Source organism: Lolium perenne, chromosome 3 (genome assembly GCF_019359855.2).
Source record: "Lolium perenne isolate Kyuss_39 chromosome 3, Kyuss_2.0, whole genome shotgun sequence".
In the NCBI taxonomy this organism is placed as follows: domain Eukaryota; kingdom Viridiplantae; phylum Streptophyta; class Magnoliopsida; order Poales; family Poaceae; genus Lolium; species Lolium perenne.
In genome coordinates this window covers 96284368-96306409 of record NC_067246.2, presented here as the reverse complement: position 1 = coordinate 96306409, position 22042 = coordinate 96284368, and the positions used below count along the sequence as shown (strand labels likewise).

The 22042-nt window shown below is 42.1% G+C and overlaps 1 long non-coding RNA gene and 1 pseudogene across 1 annotated transcript; both read right to left on the bottom strand.

Annotated features, from left to right (window-relative positions):
• Positions 1-9317: 9317 nt before the first annotated feature.
• LOC127339470 (uncharacterized) lies at positions 9318-10470 on the bottom strand (annotated as a pseudogene).
• Positions 10471-12221: 1751 nt separating this feature from the next.
• LOC127341847 (uncharacterized) lies at positions 12222-13810 on the bottom strand. The gene is made up of 3 exons (XR_007875933.2): positions 13548-13810; positions 13280-13453; positions 12222-12726 (listed from the first exon to the last, which is right to left on the bottom strand). It is a non-coding gene; the product is annotated as an uncharacterized lncRNA (long non-coding RNA).
• Between the last annotated feature and the right edge of the window lie 8232 nt (positions 13811-22042).

Genomic DNA, 22042 nt, shown 5'->3' with positions numbered 1-22042 from the left:
TTTGATCATGATAAATCGCTCTTACTTCAGACAAGACGAACATGCATAGCAACTCACATGATATTCAACAAAGAAATAGTTGATGGCGTCCCCAGGAACATGGTTATCGCACAACAAGCAACTTAATAAGAGATAAAGTGCATAAGTACATATTCGATACTACAATAGTTTTTTAAGCTATTTGTCCCATGAGCTATATATTGTAAAGATAAAGAATGGAAATTTTAAAGGTAGCACTCAAGCAATTTACTTTGGAATGGCGGAGAAATACCATGTGGTAGGTAGGTATGGTGGACACAAATGGCATAGTGGTTGGCTCAAGGATTTTGGATGCATGAGAAGTATTCCCTCTCGATACAAGGTTTAGGCTAGCAAGGTTATTTGAAACAAACACAAGGATGAACCGGTACAGCAAAACTCACATAAAAAACATATTGTAAACATTATAAGACTCTATACCGTCTTCCTTTTTGTTCAAACTCAATACTAGAAATTATCTAGACCTTAGAGAAACCAAACATGCAAATCAGATTTTAGCATGCTCTATGTATTTCTTCATTAATGGGTGCAAAGTATATGATGCAAGAGCTTAAACATGAGCACAACAATTTCCAAGTATCACATTATTCAAGATGTTATACCAATTACCACATATATCATTTTCCAATTCCAACCATATAACAATTTAACGAAGAAGAAACTTTCGCCATGAATACTATGAGTAAAGCCTAAGGACATATTTGTCCATATGCAACAGCGGAGCGTGTCTCTCTCCCACACAATGAATGCTAGGATCCATCTTTATTCAAACAAAACAAAAACAAAAACAAACAGACGCTCCAAGCAAAGTACATAAGATGTGACGGAATAAAAATATAGTTTCAGGGGAGGAACCTGATAATGTTGTCGATGAAGAAGGGGATGCCTTGGGCATCCCCAAGCTTAGACGCTTGAGTCTTCTTGATATATGCAGGGGTGAACCACCGGGGCATCCCCAAGCTTAGAGCTTCCACTCTCCTTGATCATAGTGTATATCATCCTCCTCTCTTGATCCTTGAAAACTTCCTCCACACCAAACTCAAAGCAACTCATTAGAGGGTTAGTGCACAATTAAAATTCACATATTCAGAGGTGACACAATCATTCTTTATACTTCTGGACATTGCACAAAGCTACTGAAAGTCAATGGAATCGAAAAATCCATCTAGCATGACAAAACAGGCAATGCAAAATAAAAGGCAGAATCTGTCAAAACAGAACAGTTCGTAAAGACGAATTTCTAACAGGCACCAGACTTGCTCAAATGAAAAAACTTAAAACTAATGAAAGTTGCGTACATATCTGAGGATCACTCACGTAAATTGGCATAATTTTCTGAGTTACCTACAGAGAATTAGACCCAAATTCGTGACAGCAAAAAAACTGTTTCTGCGCAGTAATCCAAATCTAGTATCATACTTCTATTAGAGACTTTACTTGGCACAACAATGCAATAAAACTAAGATAAGGAGAGGTTGCTACAGTAGTAAACAACTTCCAAGACTCAAATATAAAACAAAATTACTGTAGTAAAAACATGGGTTGTCTCCCATAAGCGCTTTTTTCTTTAACGCCTTTCAGCTAGGCGCAGAAAGTGTATATCAAGTATTATCAAGAGATGAAGCATTAACATCATAATTTGTTCTAATGATAGAATCAAAAGGTGACTTCATTCTCTTTCTAGGGAAGTGTTCCATACCTTTCTTGAGAGGAAATTGATATTTAATATTACCTTCCTTCATATCAATGGTAGCACCAACAGTTCGAAGAAAAGGTCTTCCCAATATAATGGGACAAGATGCATTGCATTCAATATCCAAGACAACAAAATCAACGGGGACAAGGTTATTGTTAACGGTAATGCGAACATTATCAACTCTCCCCAAAGGTTTCTTTATAGCATTATCAACAAGATTAATATCCAAATAACAATTTTTTAATGGTGGCAAGTCAAGCATATCATAAATTTTCTTAGGCATAACAGAAATACTTGCACCAAGATCACATAAAACATTACAATCAAAATCATTGACCTTCATCTTAATGATGGGCTCCCAGCCATCCTCTAGCTTCCTAGGAATAGAAGTTTCGCGTTCTAGTTTCTCTTCTCTAGCTTTTATGAGAGCATTTGTAATATGTTTTGTGAAAGCCAAATTTATAGCACTAGCATTAGGACTCTTAGCAAGTTTTTGTAAGAACTTTATAACTTCAGAGATGTGGCAATCATCAAAATCCAAACCATTATGATCTAAGGCAATGGGATCATTGTCCCCAATGTTGGAAAAAAATTCAGCAGTTTTATCACAGGCAGTTTCAGCAGTTTTAGCAGTTTCAGGCAGTTTTGCTCGCTTTGCATTAGGAGTAGAAACATTGCTAACACCAATTATTTTACCATTATTAGTAGGAGGTGCAGCAACATGTGTAGCATTAGCATTGCTAGTGGTGGTAATAGTCCAAACTTTAGCTACATTATTCTTTTTAGCTAGTTTTTCATTTTCTTCTCTTTCCCACCTAGCATGCAATTCAGCCATTAATCTTATATTCTCATTAATTCTAACTTGGATGGCATTTGCTGTAGTAACAATTTTATTTTCATTATCCCTATTAGGCATAACTTTCAATTTCAAAAGATCAACATCAGCAGCAAGACTATCAACTTTAGAAGCAAGTATATCAATTTTCCCAAGCTTTTCTTCAACAGATTTGTTAAAAGCAGTTTGTGTACTAATAAATTATTTAAGCATGACTTCAAGACCAGAGGGTGTATTCCTATTATTGTTGTAATAATTCCCATAAGAATTACCATAGCCGTTGCCATTATTATAAGGATATGGTCTATAGTTGTTACTAGAATTGTTCCGGTAAGCATTGTTGTTGAAATTATTATTTTTAATGTAGTTTACATCAACATGTTCTTCTTGTGCAACCAATGAAGCTAACGAAACATTATTAGAATCAATATTTGTCCTATCATTCACAAGCATAGACATAATAGCATCAATCTTATCACTCAAGGAAGAGGTTTCTTCGACAGAATTTACCTTCTTACCTTGTGGAGCTCTTTCCGTGTGCCATTCAGAGTAATTAATCATCATATTATCAAGAAGCTTTGTTGCTTCACCAAGAGTGATGGACATAAAGGTACCTCCAGCAGCTGAATCCAATAGGTTCCGTGAAGAAAAATTCAGTCCTGCATAAAAGGTTTGGATGATCATCCAAGTAGTCAGTCCATGGGTTGGGCAATTTTTAACCAAAGATTTCATTCTTTCCCATGCTTGTGCAACATGCTCAGTATCTAATTGCTTAAAATTCATTATGCTACTCCTCAAAGATATAATTTTAGCAGGGGGATAATATCTACCAATAAAATCATCCTTGCATTTAGTCCATGAATCAATACTATTCTTAGGCAGAGATAGCAACCAATCTTTAGGTCTTCCTCTTAGTGAGAAAAGGAACAATTTTAATTTTATTATGTCACCATCTACATCTTTATACTTTTGCATTTCACAAAGTTCAACAAAATTATTGAGATGGGCAGCAGCATCATCAGAACTAACACCAGAAAATTGCTCTCGCATAACAAGATTCAGTAAAGCAGGTTTAATTTCAAAGAATTCCGCTGTAGTAGCGGGTGGAGCTATAGGTGTGCATAAGAAATCATTATTATTTGTGGTTGTGAAGTCACACAACTTAGTATTCTCAGCAGTATTCATTTTAGCAACAGTAAATAAAGTAAACTAGATAAAGTAAATGCAAGTAACTAATTTTTTGTGTTTTTAATATAGCAAACAAGATAGTAAATAAAGTAAAACTAGCAACTTTTTTTTTGATATAATGCAGCAAACAAAGTAGTAAATAAAATAAAGCAAGACAAAAACAAAGCAAAGAGGTTGGATTGTGAAGACTCCCCTTGCAGCGTGTCTTGATCTCCCCGGCAACGGCGCCAGAAAAACTGCTTGATGGCGTGTAACTCACACGTTCGTTGGGAACCCCAAGAGGAAGGTATGATGTCGTATAGCAGCAGGTTTTCCCTCAGTAAGAAACCAAGGTTTATCGAACCAGTAGGAGCCAAGAAGCACGTTGAAGGTTGATGGTGACGGAGTGTAGTGCGGCGCAACACCAGGAATTCCGGCGCCAACGTGGAACCTGCACAACACAACCAAAGTACTTTGCCCCAATGAAACAGTGAGGTTGTCAATCTCACCGGCTTGCTGTAATAAAGGATTAGATGTATAGTGTGGATGGTGATTGTTTGCAGAGAACAGTAGAAACATTATTGCAGTAGATTGTATTCGATGTAAAAGAATGGACCGGGGTCCACAGTTCACTAGAGGTGTCTCTCCCATAAGAAATAGCATATTGGGTAAACAAATTACAGTTGGGCAATTGACAAATAGAGAGGGCATGACAATGCACATACATGACATGATGAGTATTGTGAGATTCAATTGGGCATTACGACAAAGTACATAGACCGCTATCCAGCATGCATCTATGCCTAAAAAGTCCACTTTCAGGTTATCATCCGAACCCCTTCCGGTATTAAGTTGCAAGCAACAGACAATTGCATTAAGTATGGCGCGTAATGTAATCAATAACTATATCCTCGAACATAGCATCAATGTTTTATCCCTAGTAGCAACAGCACATCCACAACCTTAGAACTTTCTGTCACATCGTCCTGCATTTAATGGAGGCATGAACCCACTATCGAGCATAAATACTCCCTCTTGGAGTTACTAGCAAAAACTTGGCCAGAGCCTCTACTAACAACGGAGAGCATGCAAGATCATAAACAACACATAGATTGATAATCAACATAACATAGTATTCTCTATTCATCGGATCCCAACAAACACACATGTAGCATTACAGATAGATGATCTTGATCATGATAGGCAGCTCACAAGATCAGACAATGATAGCACAATGGGGGAGAAGACGACCATCTAGCTACTGCTATGGACCCATAGTCCAGGGGTGAACTACTCACACATCAATCCGGAGGCGACCATGGCGGTGTAGAGTCCTCCGGGAGATGATTCCCCTCTCCGGCAGGGTGCCGGAGGTGATCTCCAGAATCCCCCGAGATGGGATTGGCGGCGGCGGCGTCTCAGTATGTTTTCTCGTATCGTGGCTCTCGGTACTGGGGGTTTCGCGACGAAGGCTATTTGTAGGCGGAAGGGTAGGTCAGGGGGCCGCCCGAGGGGCCCACACCACAGGCTGGCGCGGCCAGGGCCTGGGCCGCGCCGCCTGGTGGTGTGGCCACCTCGTGGCCCCACTTCCTTGACTCTTCGGTCTTCTGGAAGCTTCGTCCAAAAATAGGACCCTGGGCGTTGATTTCGTCCAATTCCGAGAATATTTCCTTACTAGGATTTCTGAAACCAAAAACAGCAGAAACAAAGAATCGGCTCTTCGGCATCTCGTTAATAGGTTAGTGCCGGAAAATGCATAATAATGACATATAATGTGTATAAAACATGTGAGTATCATCATAAAAGTAGCATGGAACATAAGAAATTATAGATACGTTTGAGACGTATCAGGAATCTACTGGCAATTAAGGTACTCCTTTTAATAGAGCACCGGAGCAAAGCATTAATACTTGGTGAAAACATGTGATCCTCATATCACAGCCTTCCCCTCCGGTTGTCCCAATTTCTTTCACTTTGAGGCCTCAGGTTCCGGACAGCAATATGTGCAAACAACTTGTAGATACATTCTAAGCAATACATGTAGAGCTTAAATCTAAGATCATGCCACTCGTGCACTAGTGACAAGCATTAAACACAACAATATTGCAGCAACAATAACTTCACAAACTTATATAGATAGACTGATCATAATGTAACAATTCATCGGATCCCAACAAACACAACACCGATTACATCAGATGAATCTCAATCATGTAAGGCAGCTCATGAGATCATTGTATTGAAGTACATGGGAGAGAGAGTACCAACTAGCTACAACTAGAACCCGTAGTCCATGGGGGAACTACTCACGGAGCATGATGGAGGCGGTGGCATCGATGGAGATGGCTTCCGGGGGCACTTCCCCGTCCCGGCAGGGTGCCGGAACAGAGATTCTATCCCCCGAATTGGAGTTTCGCGATGGCGGCGGCGCCCTTGAGTCTTTCTGGAGTTTCGTCAATCTGTATCGCGTTTTTAGGTCGAAAGGGCTTATATAGGCGAAGAGGCGGCGCAGGAGGGGCACCAGGGCGCCCTCCCCACCTGGCGGCGCGGCCAGGCCTGGGCCCGCGCCCAGGTGTGGTGTGGGGCCCCCCTGGCCCGCCTCCGACTCTCCTTCGGTGTTCTGGAGCCTTCCGGGAAAAATAAGATGTTTGGTCTTTGTTTCGTCGAATTCCGAGAATATTGCCCGAATAGCCTTTCTGGAACCAAAAACAGCAGAAAACAGGAACTGGCACTTCGGCATCTTGTTAATAGGTTAGTTCGGAAAATGCATAAAATCATTATAAAGTGTGAGCAAAACATGTAGGAATTGTCATAAAACAAGCATGGAACATCAGAAATTATAGATACGTTAGAGACGTATCAGAGGCTTGCAACTTATAAGATGTCTTATGCATAACACATATGAATTATTACTACCGTTGACAAAATTGTTTCTATGTTTTCAAAATGAAAAGCTCTAGCACAAAAATAGTAATCCATGCTTCCCTCTGGGAAGGGCCATTATTCTACTTTATGTTGAGTCAGTTTACCTATTTCCTTCTATCTTAGAAGCAAACACTTGTGTCAACTGTGTGCATTGATTCCTACATACTTGCTTATTTGCATTCATCATATTACTTTGTGTTGACAATTATCCATGAGATAAACATGTTGAAGTTGAAAGCAATTGCTGAAACTTATATCTTCCTTTGTGTTGCTTCAAAACTTTCTACTAAGAATTTATTGCTTTATGAGTTAACTCTTATGCAAGTCTTATTGATGCTTGTCTTGAAAGTACTATTCATGAAAAGTCTTTGTTATATGATTCAGTTGTTTAATCATTGTCTTTACCATTGCTTCGAATCACTTCATTCATGTCATATGCTTTACAATAGTATTGATCAAGATTATGATAGCATGTCACTTCAGAAATTATCCTTGTTATCGTTTACCTACTCGAGGGCGAGTAGGAACTAAGCTTGGGGATGCTTGATATGTCTCAAACGTATCCATAATTTCTTATGTTCCATGCTACTTTTATGACAATACTCACATGTTTTATACACACTTTACATCATTATTATACATTTTCCGGCACTAACCTATTGACAAGATGCCGAAGCGCCAGTTCCTGTTTTCTGCTGTTTTTGGTTTTAGAAATCCTACAAAGGAAATATTCTCGGAATTGGACGAAATCAACGCCCAGGGTCTTATTTTTCCACGGAGCTTCCAGAAGACCGAAGAGCACACGAAGTGGGGCCACGAGGGGCCGTAACCATAGGGCGGCGCAGCCAGCATGGGGCCCGCGCCCCCCTATGGTGTGGGTCCCTCAGGACCCCTCCGAGGCTGCCCTTCCGCCTATAAAGTCTCTCCGTCGCGAAAACCCTAAAAAGATAAGCCACGATATGAGAAAAGTTACGCAGCCGCCGCCATCGCGAAGCCAAGTTCGGGGGACAAAATCTCTGTTCCGGCACGCCGCTGGGACGGGGAATTGCCCCCGGAAGCCATCTCCATCGACGCCACCGCCATCTTCATCGCCATCGCTATCTCCTATGATGAGGAGGGAGTAGTTCTCCCCCGAGGCTAAGGGCTTTACCGGTAGCTATGTGGTTCATCTCTCTCTCCCATGTGATCTTTATGTGATCATGAGCTTTGTATCACTATTAATCTATGTGCTACTCTAGTGATGTTATTAAAGTATTCTATTCCTCCTCCATGATGTAATGTTAACAGTGTGTGCATCATGTAGTACTTGGCGTAGGTTATGATTGTAATCTCTTGTAGATTATGAAGTTAACTATTACTATGATAGTATTGATGCGATCTATTCCCCCTTTCATAGCTATTGTTGACAGTGTGTATGCTATGTTAGTACTCGGTCTAAATTGCAACGGTCTATTATGCACTCTAGAGGTTACTTTAATATGAACTCCGGATGTTGTGGAGCTTGTTTACTCCGGCTTGAGGTGTGCTTTTATAGCCCTACACAATGAATGGTGTTTGTTATCCAACAAGAGAGTGTGAGAACTAGCACAAGTGAAGAGAAGTTATTTATTTATTGATCATTGTTGAGAGTGTCCACTAGTGAAAGTATGATCCCTAGGCCTTGTTTCCAAATATCGAATCACCGTTTATTTACTGTTCTACTGCATGTTTACTTGCTGCCAGATTTATTTCAGATTGTTATTACCACTCATACTCATCCATATCACTTGCATTTTACTATCTCTTCGCCGAACTAGTGCACCTATACATCTGACAAGTGTATTAGGTGTGTTGGGGACACAAGAGACTTCTTGTATCGTAATTGCAGGGTTGCTTGAGAGGGATATCTTTGACCTCTACCTCCCCGAGTTCGATAAACCTTGGGTGATTCACTTAATGAAAACTTGCTGCTGTTCTACAAACCTTTGCTCTTGGAGGCCCAACACTGTCTACAGGAATAGAAGCGTGCGTAGACATCAGTGTACCACATGTATCACTCATAATTGTAGTATCACTCTGAATTTTCGTGAATCGTGGACACGGCTATGTCGCACCCGAAGGCTATTTGGCGAGAATTAAGGAAATTTTCATGCTTGACTTGGCTATCGTGACTCAAAACCGGTGATCAGAATATATCATAAGGACTTTATGATAACTCATATCGGTATAGACTACAAGATCAAATCGACAAGACGGCAATATCACACCAGGAGGTATGAGTAGCGCTATAAGGGTTTCAACCGTGATATTCTTAAAAAGTTTGTTACTTTACTTGTCACCTCTATGAGATGCAACAATGTACCATGTGGGTGATTCTTTTTTTCTTTTCTTAAGGGTCGCAGGATAATTGATCCTCTCGATTATCGGAGACAAGCCGATGCATAGATGATACATAAGGACTTTACGATATTTACCTAGTGTACGATATGTTTTTTTGTTAAGAACTGCATGGCTATACTAGGTCACACCATAATACGACGATATCACACCTAGAGTATTAGCAGGGATAACATTGATGTTATTGTGTAATTCTTAAGGAATTTTTGTTATGACTTGTCTCCTTTATGAGAGGGTTAAGGACTATTTGCAAAAACCATATGTGATATCTCAAGTACTTTACGATCGACCTAGCGTTCGGTATGGCTGGTGTGATAAGGACCGCATATACATTTTTAGTCTCCGACTTCTCCCTTCTTGAGAGAGGTGGATGGTGCACTTGGTCTGTTGGAAGGCAGTGGTGGCGACATCTGGGTCGATGAGCTGCAACTTGAGCGGGCAGATGATGGAGACGGGGCACTTCTCGGTGCGACCCTTGTACTGCATGACGCCGTCCAACCTCACTTCGATCTGGAACTGCCCTTCCTCCTTTTCTTTGGTGAACTCCGCTGGGACGGCCACCGACAGCTTGGGCAGGGCCTTGGCGACTCCCCCACCTTTACACACACGGCGGTGGCCTTCTTCGCGCCCCGGTTGAAGGCCCGGATGGTGCCTCCCTCGTCAAACTTGGTGCCGTCGAAGGAGAAGACGGTGGCCATGTCGCTTTAGCTCATGTTGTAGTACATGTTGGGGTTGCGCAGGGAGATGGTGATGGTGGCATTGTAGGAGAGGAGCTGGAGCTGGGACGTGGAGGCGTTGGTGGATGGGTAGAGGGAGAATCGCATGAGGAGGGCGTCATCGGCGGTGTGCACCGTGGTCGAAGGCCCGGATGGTGCCTCCCTCGTCAAACTTGGTGTCGTCGAAGAAGAATACGGTGGCCAGGTCGCTTTAGCTCATGTTGTAGTACATGTTGGGGTTGCGCAGGGAGATGGTGACAGTGGAATTGTAGGAGAGGAGCTGGAGCTGGGACGTGGAGGCGTTGGTGGACGGGTAGAGAGAGAAGTGCATGAGGAGGGTGTCGGCGGCGGTGTGCGCCCTAGTCGAAGGTCCGGATGGTGCCTCCCTCATCAAACTTGGTGCCTTACAAGGAGAAGACGGTGGCCAGGTTGCTTTAGCTCATGTCGTAGTACATGTTGGGGTTGCACAATGAGATGGTGACGGTGGCATTGTAGGAGAGGAGCTGGAGTTGGGACGTGGAGGCGCTGGTGGACGGGTAGAGGGAGAAGCGCATAAGGAGGGCGTCGTCGGTGGTGGATTTGGGCGGCTTGATGACAACAATGGCGAGGATGAGGACGACCATGAGTACGATGCCGACGACGTTCCAGATGGCGATTTCTGTCCAGCTACAGTTGCAGCAGTCGTCGTCGTAGTCGCAACAGTCCCGCTGCCCCATGGCTGATGTGCGCGTCCGCCCTCTGAGTCTGAACTTGGGAGGGTGGATGGGTAACTTTATGATAACCCATATCGGTACGAGAAAGGAAATCTTTCATGCTGGACTTGCCTACCATGAAATAGATGTATACAAGCATAATCCATCGATGTCTCAAAAACCCATATCGGTACGAGCTAGGCTAAAAAAGTGAGTGAAAGCGTAATTTGTAAGACTTTTTTTTGTGTGACTTGTCACCTTTTTGAGTTGCGACAAGGTGTGTTTTAATTTCCTGGAGGGTTAAAGAGTTTTTGGCACAAATATCAAGTAATTTATGATAAACCTAGGGTACGATATGGATGGCGTGCTAAGGACCGCATAGCAGTTGGTGAGGAACCGCATCCTTTATAGATAAACGAAATGTCGACACCCGAAGGTATCTGGGTGCGCCAAGGAATTCAATTGTTATTTGTTCTTACACTAAGAATAAAGGGAAATTCCATGCTGGACTTACCTAATCACATTGTTTCTTTTGCTCATTGTAGTATGACGTGTACCATATGGATATTCTTAATTGTAGTATGATGTGTACCACTACCACATGTATCACTCTTAATTGTAGCATCACTCTGAATTTTCGTGAATCGTGGACACGGCTATGTCGTACCCTAAGGCTATTTTGTACAATGAGAATTAAGGAAAATTTCATTGTGAACTTGGCTATCGTGACTCAAAACCGGTGGTCAGAGTATATCATAAGAAGTTTATGATAACCCATATGAGTATGATCGAGGTTAAAATTTGTGCAAAAGTGTAATTCATAAGTTTTTTGTGTGTGTCTTGTCTCCTCTTTTAGTTGCAACAAGGTTCTATGCAGGTGTTTTATTTTCCTATAGGATTACGGGCTTTTTTGGCCACAAATACCATAGAGGATATCTCAAGTACTTTATGATTATCGTATCGTACGATATGGATGACGTATTAAGTACCGCATAGTATTTGGTGAAGAACCGCATCTTTTATACAGGCCACAAACTGTCGACACGGGTACGGTTATAGAAGGCTAGTATTTTCTATGGTTATTTTGAGATTGCCCCTTTGAGCCACATTCTTACGATGCTCCATACGGCCCAGATTAAAATACAATCCTCTATAATTCTATATAATAAAAAACAGAACAATAGCATCTATAGTACCGGAAGTTGCTACAGAGTAATTTGCCTGAAACGTCCAAACATGAATTTGCATGAATCTTCGAAATGCGTTCTGTAAGCCAGAGGCTAGTATTTTTCCTATGGTTATATTGAAATTGCCACTGTGATCTACATTCTTACGATGCTCCATACGGCCCAGATTAAAATACATTGTCAGAACCAAATCCTCTAAAATTCGAAACATAAAAAAGATCAGTAACATCTATCGTGCGGGAAGCTGCTACACAGGGTACTGCAATCTTCCTGAATAAGTACAGCAAATAACAGAACATTTTACCACACATATTATTATTTTCTCCTGTAACAGCACATCCGTTCTAGGAGACAAAGGCTGCATTTTCTATGATTCATTTTGCGATATCACTCTGGACACGGACCAGTTCTTAAATTCGACGTCTCAAAGAACCTCTATACAGTCCCAGAAGTTGCTACAGAGTACTGACACAGCAACGTATGTGGTACCGGAGTGTAGCTGCATAGAGTACTGCATCCGTCAAGCATGAGTACATCATAATTGTTTACAAAAGTCATTTCAGGTTAGAGTGGATCATAGATGGACCATGGTGCATATAAAAAAACTTTTGCAGGAGTTAGTGTATTACAGGTATCAATTTAACAGAGACGGAAAAATAGCGTAACACCCAAAGCTCCAACAGACCCTTAAGTTATGAAGCTGATAACATGTTCACCGGGAAATAAGTAAAGGAAGGATGCAGGATTGCATGCGGGTTTGCAAAATCTAAAGGATACAATATATCTCACGGCCTGTTTCAGGAACACAACCACAAGTAGAGCAAACATAGTAACAGCTATACTGACGGCAGATATGCACACGTTGGCGTAGATGTTCAAGCTGCAAGAGGCTTTCTCGCTGTTGTGGATCATTTCCTTAAGCTTGAACTCTCTTGTCTTCAACTTGTGCTCCATTTGTTCAAATGCAACCTGGAGGTTGTTTTTCTCAGTCCAAAGCACTATGTATGCTTGATCAATGGGAGACTTCGATTCACCTGACGTGGTACCCTCTCTAGAGTGTAAACCAACCAAGCTCCACAAGTGAATCAAGGACCTAGTTAAAATAGGATTCCAAGGTTCATCAACCAATATCGTGTTAATAAGCAAGCAAACAATTCTGATGCAATCCATCTGAAATGGTGATCGGCTTGTGCGTCTGCTGTATTGGATATCGACATATATACCAAACATAGATCATCTAAACAAATCAATGCTTAAGCAAACTTTCAGAACATGAGCAGCTTCGCAAACACCTAACCGCACCAAATCAACCGTGATTACGGCTGTGTGGCATCTGCATTGGTGTTAAAGTTAGATAGATCTTTGTGTCCTCTGATCCCCTTTAGACACCTAAGGTTAGGAGGAGGATAACTACCATTGTTCACTGGTCCATGTTGACACCGAACAAAAAAATCCCTTTTACTGCTAACAGCCCCATAATGGTATAGGTTTATTATTTAATATCAAGTGTCCTTCACCCCATGAAGGGAATCTCAAATTCCAGTTCACTATTATCTAATATCTAAGAACGAATTAGCGATGATGAACTCCACGCACATCATTAGCGATAAAAAAGTAACCATCTACTTATATGGTATTTTGCTAACCTGCCGAGGGCATCCAAGAAATCTTCTCCCTGTAGCAGCCATGTCGAGCGCTACCTTCCTCTGAGGGGCCTCTCCATGACGGCACCTTTGATGCATGTTGAGATCCGGCCCGGCGAAGCACGGATCAAGGATCTCTCGAGGCAGGTCCAAGAAGGCGTCGTGGTCGGCGTAGCTCTGGTGGGGAAACGGAATTGATAAAATAAATTAAACCGACGAGAATGTTTTTAGCAACGGGCTGGTAGTTATGGAGCAGCTGTGTGAAGATTACCTCTTATCCAAGCTCAGAATCTCCGGCGAGATCACCGCTTTGCAGAGACGAATCTGGATTGCCTTCATCTCCTTTGAATCCAGATCACGGCGACATAGCGATGTAGATCTTGCAGGCAGTTCAAGATCTCGCTAATTAACTGGGATCTACATATCTGTACAGAGGAGATGCGCGACGCTTTTGAAACTTTGGATGCTTCCGGTAATAGCGTCGGCGCGGCTACAGTCGTGTGCAGAAAGGGAAGACAGGAGTGGGCTCGGAGGGGTGTGGGTCAAGCCGGCAATTCGACCCATGGGTACGTCCGCCCATGGGCACCCGACCCAAATGGGTAGGGTATGGGTCCCGATGTTCGCCCATGGAAATAACCCATGGGCAACCCGATTAGTCGTGGGTTGGGCATGGGTATCAGTCTATGCCCACGGGTTGCCCGATGGGTCACCCGATTAATATTACTAATTAAAATAATTGCATAATTTTATATGGTACGTAAGCTATGATACACATACATTATACATGTAGACAATATACATCATTTACACACAAAGCTCTTTTATCTAAACACTAAACATGTGCATATTAGTACTACTTTTAGTCACAAAGCCATGAACGGGAATACACCACTCTTTGTCGTGGCATCCCAACAATGTGCCGATGTGTTCTAGATATTTGGTTGCGTCAAACTCTCCATTTTTTGTACCCGATGGGTTGCCCGATAGGGTCGGGTTGCCCGATGGATTTGGGCATGGGTATCGTTTCTTACCCATGGGTAGGGTCGTGGGTCACAGGTGTGCCCGATAAGGGTGATGGGCATGGGTCTAGTTTAGGTCGACCCGACCAAACCCGACCCATTGCCAGCCTTAGGTGTGTGTGTGGGGGGGGGGGGGGGAGCGAGGCGTACACGGAGAGGAGGATGGGCCACCAAATAGAATCTTTCGCTCCAATAAACTGCGCAAAACTGTACTATACACCAGATACGGAGCTATACATGTGCGTCCCAAGCGGAGACGGAAACAGGACGCTCCAACTCAGAAAAAGAACTCCCGCCTAGAATTCCCCTTCCCTTGCCGTCGCTGTTCGCTCGCCGGCGTGCCCAACACCACGGTGGTGGCCAGCTGCACTACGCCGTCGAGGGAGCTCTCAACCAGCCCCGTGCCTGATTGCGCTCGGCTTCTGCGTTGTTGCTGCCCCGGCGCACGTCGGCGGCGTCATCCAAGCGGAGGAGCAGGAGTGCCTGTCATCGGTCGGCCTGGTCGCTGCACTTGACCGCTGCGGCATCGCTTCCCTGGCGCACGCCGGCCATGTCCTCCAAGCGGAGGAGAAGGAGTGGTGTCGGCATGGTAGCCATGCCGCCGTTCCAAGCAGAGGAGCAGTAGTTGCTTGTTGTTTTGACTGAATACGAACTTCAGTTCCTACTGCGTGTTAAACTGGCAAACTGTACAGGCTGCTGTGTGTAAAGACTGGCTGTGTTATATATAAACTAGATGATACCCCGCGCGTTGCTGCGGTTCTACTAATCAGGCATTGAAAACAAAAATTAGCAGGCAAGGTCCTAAGATATTTATGATGTGTATGTATAGATTGTATAGGTCTCTTCTCAGCTCTCATAAGCTCTATAAAGGCAGAGTCATCTACAACATAATATTTCAGCTCTCATAATTATTTTGGGAAACTTGTTGCTCGGAAGGAGCTAATTTCAAACTTGTATACTTAAACCTTCTGCTATATCCATGTTGGTAAATCTAAGAAACGCTACTGGATCACAAGAGGCAAAGGGTGATACTAACTTAAAATGAGTTATTATGGACACATGTATATGTAGCTACTTATCTAACATACATGGATTAGCTTCCCTGAAAAAACATACAAGCATTGGAGCAAACAAAAGATCCAAGTAGGTAACTATTTTACATGTACCTAGTTCGGTAAGTAAAACAAAAATAATAAATTGGAAAAAGATGGAAGGAATACGTACCGGTGGGAGACGCGAGAGTATGGGTATGCAGCGAGGATGGAGTAACCCAAGGAGTTCCGCACCTCAGGAAGTAAAGATGCACTAATGCCATGTCATGTATCTGTACGTGCCTACGAAACATGAAGCCAGCAAGAATAAAGGGATTGTGAAGGCATGGCATGTTAGTTCTCTGATTCCTTTTGATGTATATGATAAAAAGCTGCCCCTAATCCCAGATGCTAATGGATGGAAGATATTACAACCAGTACTCGTCAGAACGGTATGTAAGAATGAAGGGATTATTGGAACCATGGAGAAGCGGAATGGGTAGCTCACCAGCAACAGCGACGATAAGAAGATGTTGGATAATTAGGCACAATTTTCATGATTAATTCCAGAATATTAAGCATGACGACAGTAACTACTAACATGTGAAAATCGAACATACTAGATGCAGTGATCAACATGAACAGTAGCAAAGCAAACAGTACAACATCCATCGCTAAACAAATCGAGGTATGTCGCACGTACCGATCTGGTGGAGGTGGCGGTGGAGGTGTAGCAGATGATGTCGCAGCAGTAACGTTGTTGATGACAACGTTGTGGACGACAGGGACGACGGGTCGAAGTAGACGGCGTTGAAGACGACGGTAGGCAGCACCGCCCGACTTGGACGGAAGACGACCCGTGATGAAGAGCTTGAGCAGTCGCGCAGAGCGCTTCCCAAAAACCTAATTCGCCCTCTCCCGTACAGGATCGCGAGGACGAGCGGTTCCGGAGACCTGCTCTCCCGTTCGCAGATGCACGTCGGCGCACGGGATGGAGTAAGCTATGATGGCGGCGCAAGCAGAGAGAGGTGGCAAAACCCTCAGGAAACCCTAGGCAACGTGGGGCACGCCCACGTAGCGCGCACGTTTCGAGTCGGTTACAGATAGCCCACGGCTCGGGAGCGACCCGAACCGACTAACTGCGACGCGTCCGTCTAGGACTCTGTTCGTTTTCCTGAGCTGCAAAAAGTAAGGAAAGTCTCGGCTCGAGGCTCAATCCACTCACCGACGTGACGTGACGTGACGTGACGTGACGTGACGTGTCGAGACGAGCGAGGAGGAGGAGGAGGAGCGCGCGTGTAACACTCCTATTCTCACTCACTTACTAGTGGTGGAACAACCCACCTTATAAGGTGGTCTAACTTCCTCCCAACTTTCCATGTGGGACTAAACTTCCCACCTCTTGCCACTCCCTAGTGAGCTGCCACCAACTTGGGCTCAAACTCACAAGGCTGCCACTATATGGGCTTTGAGATTTATAGGGAAATGTGAAATCTACTGTGGGCCACTTAATGTGGACCCAATATTTCAACAGAAGACAACCAACAGCGACGCCATAAGAGAAAATACAATGACGGTGGAGGTCAGAGTTTAAAAAGGAAAAATCATGCGCAAACTCTTCCGATTACTCCATCAGTTTCCAATATTCACGGAGATCGTGGGGAGAGTTCAGTGAGTGAATCATCACTGGATTGATTGGAAAGAGGGGAGGCAAATCGCCAGTGGTTGTTGTCGAGAGTGTTTATGATGGAGCGGTCAGAATCGTTCGAGAAGACGACCAGTTTGAGAATAAAAGGAAGATAAAGGTATGCACACTGTAGTGGGCCTGCGGGCTGAACCAATAAGAGGCCCTGATTGATCTAAACTGAAACAGTGAGACGGCCGAACCTTTCAACTAAAATGGAATAGACTGGCGTGGAAGGAATGTGACATGGCATACAACTCATTGAATGAACCTTTCAACTAAAATGGAATAGACTGACGTGGAAGGACAGTGACATGGCATACAACTCATTGAAAACTGAAAACATGATGTGGCATGCTTGCATGTTGAGAGAATTTCCTTAGTGGGTTGCTGTAATTTAGATATTATAGATGAGTGCTCAAGGATTGTTCCAGTAAACTATGTGTGCGCAACTGCAAATTGATAAGAAAGAACTAGATATGTGTGCTGAATTAGTTCAACGATTATTCCATTAGCACTGAATTATACGTGTGCTTACTATTATCGACAACACAAATAAGAACCGAACTGAATGCAAATCGTTGCTGCTAAGAGTAACTCCAATAGTATAGCCGGTTGTTGGCTATAAGAATCATTGCATGTCATCTATAGTTAACATGTAGCTAACAAGTATAATAGTTGGCTATAAGAATGTACTACTTTTTCAATATATGGCCCACCTTTCATTTACACACCTTGGCTAGGAGCACGTGCTAGAGCTAGCTCTTGCATAAGAGCCCACTTACATTCTCTTTCATCTTCTCTCTCCTCCAACTAGGCACAAATATATTATTTTATTCTTTGTAGCCAGCTGACTAGACCTTATTGTACTTGCTCTAACAGAATTGAAAAATGGCAACCAACAGTGAATTTTAACTGAACTAAATGGCAAGTACTGCCCATAACCAACTGATCTGAATGGCACTAGAACTGAATTAAATGTCAACTATTGTCTATAACAAAATTGAACTGAATGGCATCCAAAAACAGTAACATTTCACCACAATCCAGTAAAGATTTCATATGTGATTGGTCCCTGTAAATTAAACAAAGATGAAAGTAAGATTTTTAAACAATTGTTATGCTCTCTAGATCTGTAAACTATATGAAGAAAATTACTGCTAGTAGTTGAGTGAAGCTAAGATTGGGATTGTGAACTTCAAATTCCGCCCCTTCGCCACTACAAACAATATCATTTGCAACTTGTGCACTACCACTACATGCCTCTTCCCAACCTCATGTATCTTGTAGTGAAATAAAATTGAGAGGTTATGATAATTGATAGACATAATGATAACAGTGAAAACAAAATTTAGCAACATACCTCTTCTCCAAACTGTGAAGTAGTTTTGTTTTCTCTCTTTTTTCTAATCTTGCGCTTCTTATCAAGCCAAGTTCTTTTTCGTTTTGAAGTTTTTGTTTCGACCTCCTTTTTCTTTAGGCGTGCATTAGTAAACAAGTCATTTGGTGGGCTAGGCGGCTAGCATCTGTGGGAACCAAGGTATGCTTGTACATGCACTGATTTTGTCTTCAGTTTGCTTACCAAGGACGTCAAGTGTGCTAGATACCAACACAACACATTCTGGAAAGTTGGATGCTCGATCTGCCAAATTATGAAATTTGTGGGACATATATCTGTAGCCAAGCATGGCATCCATATTTAGATTTTCGATGATATTTCTTCCCTCATTGTCTTGTATAGTGCCACTCCACGCTTCCCGTCACTAGTAGAAACAAGGGCTTTTATCCTCTCCTCCAAAGAGCTTTTGCACCGGATTTGGCACGAACCGGTGCTAAAGGGGTCATTAGCACCGGTTCGTGCGGTCTGGACGTCCAGGGGGCATTAACACCGGTTCGTGAGGGACCTTTTGCACCGGTTCGTAACACGAACCGGTGCAAAAGGGTTGGTGTCAGCCACGAACCCTTTTGCACCGGTTCGTGTTACGAACCGGTGCAAAAGGTCTACCCTTTAGCACGAACCGGTGCAAAAGGTTTTTCTGCTCACCACGCACCTCCACCCCCCCGTGGATCGCCTTTTTAACACTGTAAAATAGAAAAGAAAATGATAGAAAATTCAAAAAATAAAATCTTTTGAGATTCCTGTATGTTACACAATGTACTATTAGGGAAACTTAACAAATTTGAATTTCAATTTTTTTTGCAAAAAAAGTTTGAAAAATGGTAAAACCGCAATAACTTTTGCATACGACGTCGAAAAAAAACGTATAATATATCAAAAAAATCCTCGGAAAAAGTTACATCCGAATTCACCAGGGTTTACCCGGTTAGCCAATTTTTAGATTCTCAAAATTCGAAATTAAAATATGAAAGCAGGAAGATTTTAGTTTTTTCTAGAAATTTAGGATTTTATATATTTTTTTATTTTTTAAAATTAAATTTAATAATTGCATCCTGCATAAAGATTACACTCTGCAAATTATAAGTTTTTCAAAATTTCAGGTTTTAGGTTTGGCAAAAATATTTAAAAAATTGAAATTAATTAAAAATAATTAAAAATAATACAAAATATAAAGTTAATGTTTATTTATTTATTCAAGATTATTATTATATCATTAGTTTTGTTTATTAAAAGAATTGATTGAAATTCGAACAATAAAGAAATATGACATCGACCGATATGTTAATAGGATAGATATGATAGTACTATCACATACATGCGCGCGAAGCACTTGGATGCGGGATGGAAAGGAACTTGGAAGTTAAGCGTGCTAGTGCTAGAGTAGTGGGAGGATGGGTGACCGAGCGGGAAGTCTGAGCACGAGCAAGTAATTAGACTAGAGATAAGGATAGTTGGAGACTAAACTTGTGAAATAACTAAAATATTAGAAATTCTGAAAAAAGGAAAAAAAAAGAGGGAGTGAAAAAATAATTCGAAAAAAATTGACGGTAGCAGGGTTCTACCGCGGCAGCGTTTTGGGACATTTTCCTGCCGCGGCAGACCCTTTAGCACCGGTTCGTATTACGAACCGGTGCTAAAGGTCCTCTCGCTCGGGCGCCCGGGGGCCGCCACGTGGTGCCCCCTTTAGCACCGGTTCGCAACTGAACCGGTGCAAAAGGGGGGGGGCCTTTTGCACCGGATGCTTTGCACCGGTTGGGCATCCGGTGCATATGACCCTTACCAACCGGTGCAAAAGCACCATTTTCCACTAGTGCGTGTCCATCGCTTTAGCACATAATTTGGTGGTAGTGACTTAATGTTCATTAAATCAAGAACTTTAAGAGCATGTCCACACAATAGCTCAATACTATCAAATTGTCGGCAGCTGCACACAGCTATTTGTTGCGAAGGATCACCAGTAACTATATACTCCTCCTCAAAGGTAAAATCTCCTACTAGATATTCATGAAAGCCGTCTAATTTATTGGTGCAAGTTGACAATGATCTTTCATATTCACCTTGAAAAGCTTCAAATATATCAGGTGTATAAAGCTTGCTAGCCTTCACCGGCATAGGTGGTGGTCTCCTCATACATAGTTTAGGCATCTTTTTTCTTGAGTCAAATTCTGAATTCAGTTCGTTATTCTTTTTTCCTTGCACCACCCTTTCAAAATGCTTAAAGAACTGGATGATATCAAAATCAGAGTTGAAATGGATTTTTGAGTCATTGTTTAGACTCTCACTCAATTGTGTACTTCTCATTCCTAGTGTGAACACATTCTTCATATAACATTCAGCCCATTTTTTTTAAAATATATATGCTATCCAACCAAGTTTGCTTGCTCATCTTTTTTTCTCATGAGATCAAACTTTTGTTCAAATTTTTCCATGTCTTCATACTCAAACATGCAAGTGCTAAAATATGTGGGAATGCTTGTTTATGGTAGGTGTAGTGTGTGATTGTGTTCGAAAACTAGCTCAGACACTTCGAGATTTCTATTCTTTCGATCCATTTTAACATTCATGTGAACTTGGCAATCGTTTCTAGTTTCAGTTCGAGAGGACTTGGTTAAGTGATCCCTTTTGTCTTGTGATCGAAGACCCTCAATTGCATGCACAAACAAATTTACATGATGTAACCTTACCATCGGATGTCCTTTTGTTTCTATACCTTTTCCTGACCTCAAAGCCTTTCTGCCCACTGTAGCTCAACCAAAATACCCAAGCTTCCTCTGAATTTCTAAATTACATGCCAACATGAGGTATCAAACAAGATAGTACAACTCTGCAGCGAATAAAAAATTAATAAGCATGAGAGTTGTGCAAATGCGAAGAAAATGTTGGAAACAATTGTGTAGGATAAGGAATTTACCGATTAAAATCAGGAGCATGGTCCGATGTGTGTGTTTCTTTTGCCATATCAGATTCTTCTTCCATAGACTATGCAGCAGAGCTTCTCAAACCTGAGGAGCAAACCACAATTAAGACAGAATCAACCTCCAAAACAACTGACAATGGTAATTAGAAGATAGTTGGGCAGAATCTTGTTTGGGCTACAACTGTTCCCATGTTGATCCAAATCGTGCAAATAAGGTATCCTTAAAAACATATGACCATGTACTACAACTTTTATTTTTAGCCAAAGTCAAAATTGTGAATGGATTAAGAGCAGTTTTTGGTTTGATCTGTTGTCTTTCGTATTCTTCAGACTGAAAGAATCTTGTTTTGGCAAAAAAATGTTCCTCCACCGATCCAAATCGTGCAAATGAGGTATCATTGGAAAGGTATGATCATGTACAACAACTTTTATTTAGAGCCTAAGTTAAAATTGTTCACCGATCCAGAGCAGTTTTAAGTTTGATCCGTTGTCTTTCATCCTCGTAATACTCATTATATCTACCAGGACAGATCATTCTATTTCTTTTACCAATTCATAGGGAGAAATGAGCGAGGCAAGCTAGTGAGATTTACCTTAGATTGATGTGCAAAACAGCACATTGACGAGCAGAGCCGCGCGACCGCCCCACGTTCTGTGATCGTCTTTCGGCGCAGTTTCTATGCGATCGGTTTCTCACACCTGTTCTGACTTGTCGT